Source organism: Urocitellus parryii, unplaced genomic scaffold (assembly GCF_045843805.1).
Source record: "Urocitellus parryii isolate mUroPar1 unplaced genomic scaffold, mUroPar1.hap1 Scaffold_2431, whole genome shotgun sequence".
NCBI lineage: Eukaryota > Metazoa > Chordata > Mammalia > Rodentia > Sciuridae > Urocitellus > Urocitellus parryii.
The window spans coordinates 49042-54697 of record NW_027552438.1 but is presented as its reverse complement, the minus strand read 5'-3'; positions in this window follow the sequence as shown (position 1 = coordinate 54697).

Sequence of the window (5656 nt, the reverse complement as noted above, 5' to 3'; positions counted from 1 at the left end):
GGCCAGCGCTGCGTGTCCACGGGACCTGAGAGACTTTCCGCCCCAGCCTCACTAGCCCCTTTCGACCTTGTCACTGCCTCAGTCACTTTATCCCCCGGTCTGCGGGAAAGCCTTCTTGCTGCTCTGCCAGGTCCAGTGGGCGTCCCAGTGGGCGCCACCCAGGTGCCCAGCCGGCCTTGCCCAGGGAGGACACGGTGGCTGCCCCGCCCACCCTGAGTGCCAGGGTGCAGCAGACCCACCCTGCCCACGCTGGGCCACCGCCAGGCCCCCTGGGTGGCTGCCGGACAGGGAGGGGAGGAATAAATCTGTCTGCCCCCTCGGCTCCTCTCTGCCCCCTCTCCCCCCAGGCTCCTGGTCCTCAGCCCTCCCCTGCTGCACGGCACTCCCGGCCTATGGCGCTGTCCATCCAGTTCCGGTCTCTGTCCATCCTGATGGACAGCCTGGACAGGCCTGGAGCTGCTGAAGCCTGGGAGGAGGTCCGGGCAGCTCCTCTCCGTACCCCCGGGCTGAGCATGGGGTGGCCTGCTGAAGGCCACCTGGCCTGGGAGGGACTAGCTGTCCCTGCCCCACCGTCCCAGCAGGTTTTCCTCAAGGCCTCAGGTGGCCAGCTCTCCCTGCTGGCAGAAGCTGGGAAGGGGCCACTCCTGCCCCGAGGGAGAGCTGGGGGTGGTGCAGGGCCTGGCTGGGCAGAGTCACTCAGAGTGGGCCTCTCTGGGCCCCTTTCGAAGGCCAGAGGTTGGTGGGGACCGTTCTGCACCTCTTCCACCCTGGTACCCTTCAGAGCTCCCGGGAGTGACTTTCTGCTGTGGGTGGGGAGGGAATGGCCTCCGAGTGGGTGAGGGACAGCCCAGGGCAGGGTAGCCAAGTGGTGGGACAGGAGGTGCCCAGGTCACAGGGTGGGGAGGGCCACCTATGAGATGCTGGCCCAGGGTGGGGCTGCTGGGGCTCTCCAGACTCCTGGCCCAGGCGGCCTCCACGTTGTCATCAGTGACAGGGGCACGTGCTGACCCCAGGGCTCTGGGAGCAGGTGCAGTGGGGCCACAGGCCTAACCCTGAGGAGCCCTCAGCCCAGCCGAGGTCCCCAGCTAAGCCCCATCACCCTGTCCCCCACCCAGCCTGGGGTCCCCGGTCTCTGATCCCTACACCAGGTGCCCATGTCCCCATGTCCTCTCTTCAGTGTGCCACACTGATCAGAGTCAGAAGGGGGATCACAGGACGGAGGCTCAGACCTGAGGGGTCTCCACAGGCAGGAAGGAGAGCCCCGAGTCCAGCAGCAGCACTGCACCCCTCACTGTGGTCCCCTCTGGCCTTGGAAGAGACTGGAGCTAGGTGGGGCGTGGGGGTCCCGGCCACCCACCACAGTCCGTCTCCAGCCCCGGGAGGCACCTCTGCCCCTCTCCCACCGTGCCCCAGCCCTGGGAGGTCCCTGAGTCCAGGGCTTGCCTAGGAGTGGGACGGCGGGTGGGCTGGTGCTGGGAGCTCAGGAGCGTCACCTGGGCGCGGCCAGCGGGCCGTTTGCTCTGCCTCTCAGGATGGCGTCCCAGGAACTCGTCCTGTGTCCTCTGTGGTGTGGGTGCTGCTGGGGTCTCGGGAGCCCCTGCCCCATCTGCCCCACCTCATTTCAGCCACGTGCTGGGGGTCCCCATGAGCAGCCCTGGGATGCCACCAGCCACCCTGTAGCCTTGGGGACAGATGCACCAAAAGTTGTCTAAAATGAAAAGTCCTGCTGAGAGCCACATCGACAGCGCGTGTGGTCCCCGGGGACTCCCCTTCCCACTGCAGGGGGGCTGCGCTCCTGTGGGCCGCCCCCTCCACCTTCGACCCTGTTTCGGCTTCCTTCTGTGAGGGCCCATCTCCACCCAGGGCAGGGCTTCGAGACAGGACTGAGGACTCACACTGCACTTGGGGAGGTGGCCCTCTAGGCCCACCCTGAGAGCTGGAGGAGGGTCATGGGGACCAGTAACCCACCCAGGTCACACGAGCCTTGTCCCCAGTGTGGCAGGGGCCGCTGGGGGGTCACTCAGGGAGCCAGGAGGGCCTTGCCTACAAGCCCCCTTCTGGGAGTGGACATCTGCTCCGAGTGCGTGGGGACGGGGAGAGCCTGTGAGAAATGTCCACCAGAAACCCCAAAGAGCAAGTTCAGGAGCGGAGGCCATCTGTGACTTCCCATTCAACCACGAAAGTCATGTCTGACTGCTGATTAAGGAACACCAGCACAGAGGTGCACGCCGGCGATCCCAGCACTGGGGAGGCTCAGGCTGGAAGATGACAAGTTCAAGGCCAGCCTCAGCAATCTGCAACACCCGGTCTAAAAACAGAATGTAAAGTGGGCTGTGGGTGTATGTTGCTCGGTGGGTAAGCACCCTGGGTTCCATGGAAGGGAGGGGGGACAGATTCTGGGAGTGCACCCAAAGGAATTGAAGCAAGGCCCAGAGGTGTTTACATCCGGGTTCATAGCATCCTAGAGTCAAAGGCAGAGAACCCCGTGCCCATTGACAGCTGAGTGGGTAAACAGAAGGTGGTATGTCCATACAATGGAATATTATTTAGTCTGAAAAAGGAAGGAAATTCTGATTATACTAAAATTGGATGAGTCTTAAGGACATTATACTAAGTAAAATGAGCCAATCACAACCACATGATACCGTGTGATTCCACTATATGAAGTACCAAGAGGAGTCGGAGTCTTAGAGACCCGGTAGCAGTGGTTACTGGGGAGGGGATTAGAATTTCAGTTTTGCAAGATGAAATTCTGGAGATTGCTTGGCCGTTGAGCCACATCTCCAGATAGGGTCTCCCTAAGTTGCTTAGAGCCTCCCAAGTAGCTGGGGCTACCATGTGGGCCACCTGCTGAGCCTGAGCGGTAGACTTAAGAGGGTCGGAGTGGTGAATTTCGTGTGGTGTACACTTCATCACAAATTCTTTTTTAAAAACATGGAAGGGAGGGAGGAGAGAGAGCCTTCCTCCCTGGTGATTCTCCAGGGCTGCTTCCCTGCCGGGCTCTGGGCTGCCCCAACCCCATGGCCCTCTGCTGCAGTGGCCCCGGGCAGTGCCCTAGAGGCCATGAGAAGGGCAAGGCTGCCAGGCACCCACTGGAGATGGGCCACCAACAATGGCCCCTGGGGACGGCTCTGCACAAGATGGCGAGGCGCACAGCAGACCTGTGCGCCCTGGGTTCTGTGGCTCAGCAGTGGACTGAGGGTGTCCCCGGGAGGCCCGCTGGGTGACCGCTGGTGCAGAGCTGCCCGCCAGCTGTGAGACCTGAGTGGTCTGCAGGAGTGTCGCCCGCCCGCCCTTTCCCTCACAGGACACTCCAGCTGTGTTGGTGGAGGGGACAGCAGGTGGCATGACGTGGAGCTGGGACCAAGCAACCCGCTGGGGCAGAGGAGGAGCCGGATGGTGGGAGCCCCTGGCGCTCCCCACAGGCGCAGCTTCCAGGAACAGTGTCCCCCAGGAACAGTGCCCCCCAGGGACAGCAGCCACCCCAGGGGGAGTGTCCCATAAGACAGGTGCCCTGCTGCACGGCCCGGGAGCCTCACCAAGGGTGCCTTCATGGGCGGCACCAGACCCACAGCAGCCACCGGCCACAGTGTCCAGGGTCCTTGGCCTGCATCCTGTGGCCTCCCACCGCCCAAGCTGGACATGCCAGGGCGTCCCCTCTCAGGGTGGACACCACAGTGGTGGAGCCAGTCACTGCCTGGGTCCTGGTGGCCAAGGGGGTGGTTGAAGCTGTTGTCTCCCACCTTAGGACAGTGAAATTGGTAAGGAGGGGAATTCTAGTGACACGAGGGCATCTGAAAGGTGGCACCTAACGGTGAAGGGGCGTTGAGAGCAGGGCTTGCTCAGCTGCCCACCACTGGGTGCCAGTCCCGGTGTCTCAGGAGGCTGAGGCAGGAAGATCGCAAGTTCAAACCAGCCTCAGCAGAAAACAAGGCACCAAGCAACTCAATGAGACTCTTGTCTCTAAATAAAATGCAAAATAGGGCTGGGGGTGTGGCTCAGTGGCCGAGTGTCCCCCACACACAAAGGAATTCAGTCATCAGGCCCAAGGGTCCCAGAAATCCAGTGGAGAAACACACACACACCCCTCTGCTGTCAGCTCTGGAATAAAGGGTCCGGGGGTTGGGTCTGAGCCTGGCCACCCAGCCGTGAAGCCAGCCCTGAACACACAGTCCCCGTGTCCTGGCACACGGAGGAGAGGGCTGGAAGTCGGTCATGATCTCCTTCGGGTCAAGCTGGCTGCCACCCACGCATCACCTGGGAAATGTCGGTTCTGTGGTTTAATAAGGTCAGGACAGGCCAAGAGTCCGTGGGAGCTGCTGGCAGGGCGAGCTATTTGGGGGAAAATAAACGGGTTGCCAGGACCTTGGAGGCCGCCTGTCTTTCCTGTCTCCCACTCTTCACCCCCAGCGCTTGTCAGTGTGGAGTTTGCTGCTGGGGGAACCAACTCCGACTTCACAGACATTTGTAAGAGCAAATTTAATAAAGCTGGGAATAATGCTGCTCAGATGCAATTCTTCCTTTTTGCATTATTATTCTTTCTTTTCTATTGCAAAGCATTTGAAATGCCAGGAGTTATTGTTATAGCAACAAAGGAAATGACTGAGTGGTTGATGACTGATGAGAGGCGCTGGGGGACCCAAGGAAGGCTCTGAGGGAGCGCCTGGCTGACTCCTTCTCTGTTTCCCTTTCCTTTTCTTGTGAACGGCGGCCACGCCTGCGTTCCTGGCCCCACAATCACTCTGCATCGTGGCTTCATTGCATGTATGTTAATATCACCAGGCTAGGGTTGTGGAATTTGTATGAGACTTTTCACAAAACACAGATGCAGGGGCTGGGGATGTGGCTCAAGCGGTAGCGCGCTCGCCTGGCATGCGTGCGGCCCGGGTTCGATCCTCAGCACCACATACCAACAAAGATGTTGTGTCTGCCAAAATAAATAAATAAATTATTAATTAAAATATAAAAAAAAAAAAAACCCACAGATGCAAAGGAGGGAGGTGGCCCAACATCTCTTAATGTCATGAAGTTAAACCGCCAGCCGAGACTGACTGGGTGCCGGAGGGGGTTCCTCTTATTTTTGTCCAAAGTTGACTTTTAAAACACAAAACCTGAAAATCGTCTTTCTTCCCCAAAGGACCAATCTGACCGTAGTGATTCTTAAAATTGATGTTCACAGGACTGGGGTGCAGCTCAGCGGAGAGCACCTGCCAAGCAGGCCCAGGCCAGGGTTGGAGCCCCAGCACCTCAAAAAAAAAAGGGTTTTGTATCAAGAGAGGAAAAGAGGAATCAGCACAAAGCACTGAATGAAATGCTTCTCTGGGATAAGACATCTCCGTTTCCTTGTCATGTTTTGAGAGGAACAATTGTGCCACCTCGCTGGAGCTCAGACGCACTTGCTAATCAGACGTCACTGCTGAGCACAAGGGCGCACACCTGTCACCCCAGCAGCTGGGGAGGGGACCGTAAATCCAGCAATTTAGCAAGGCCCTCGGTGATCCAGCAGTTTCGGGAACAGCAGGCCCCTGGGCTCGCCCACAAGCTTTCTTTTCCAGGAAGCAATTTATGGCAGCCCTGCCTGGCCTAAGGGGACAGGAGAGGTCACATTCCTCAGCAAACTGCCTGTGGGCTGAGGGAGAAACGCAGGCCCCAATGG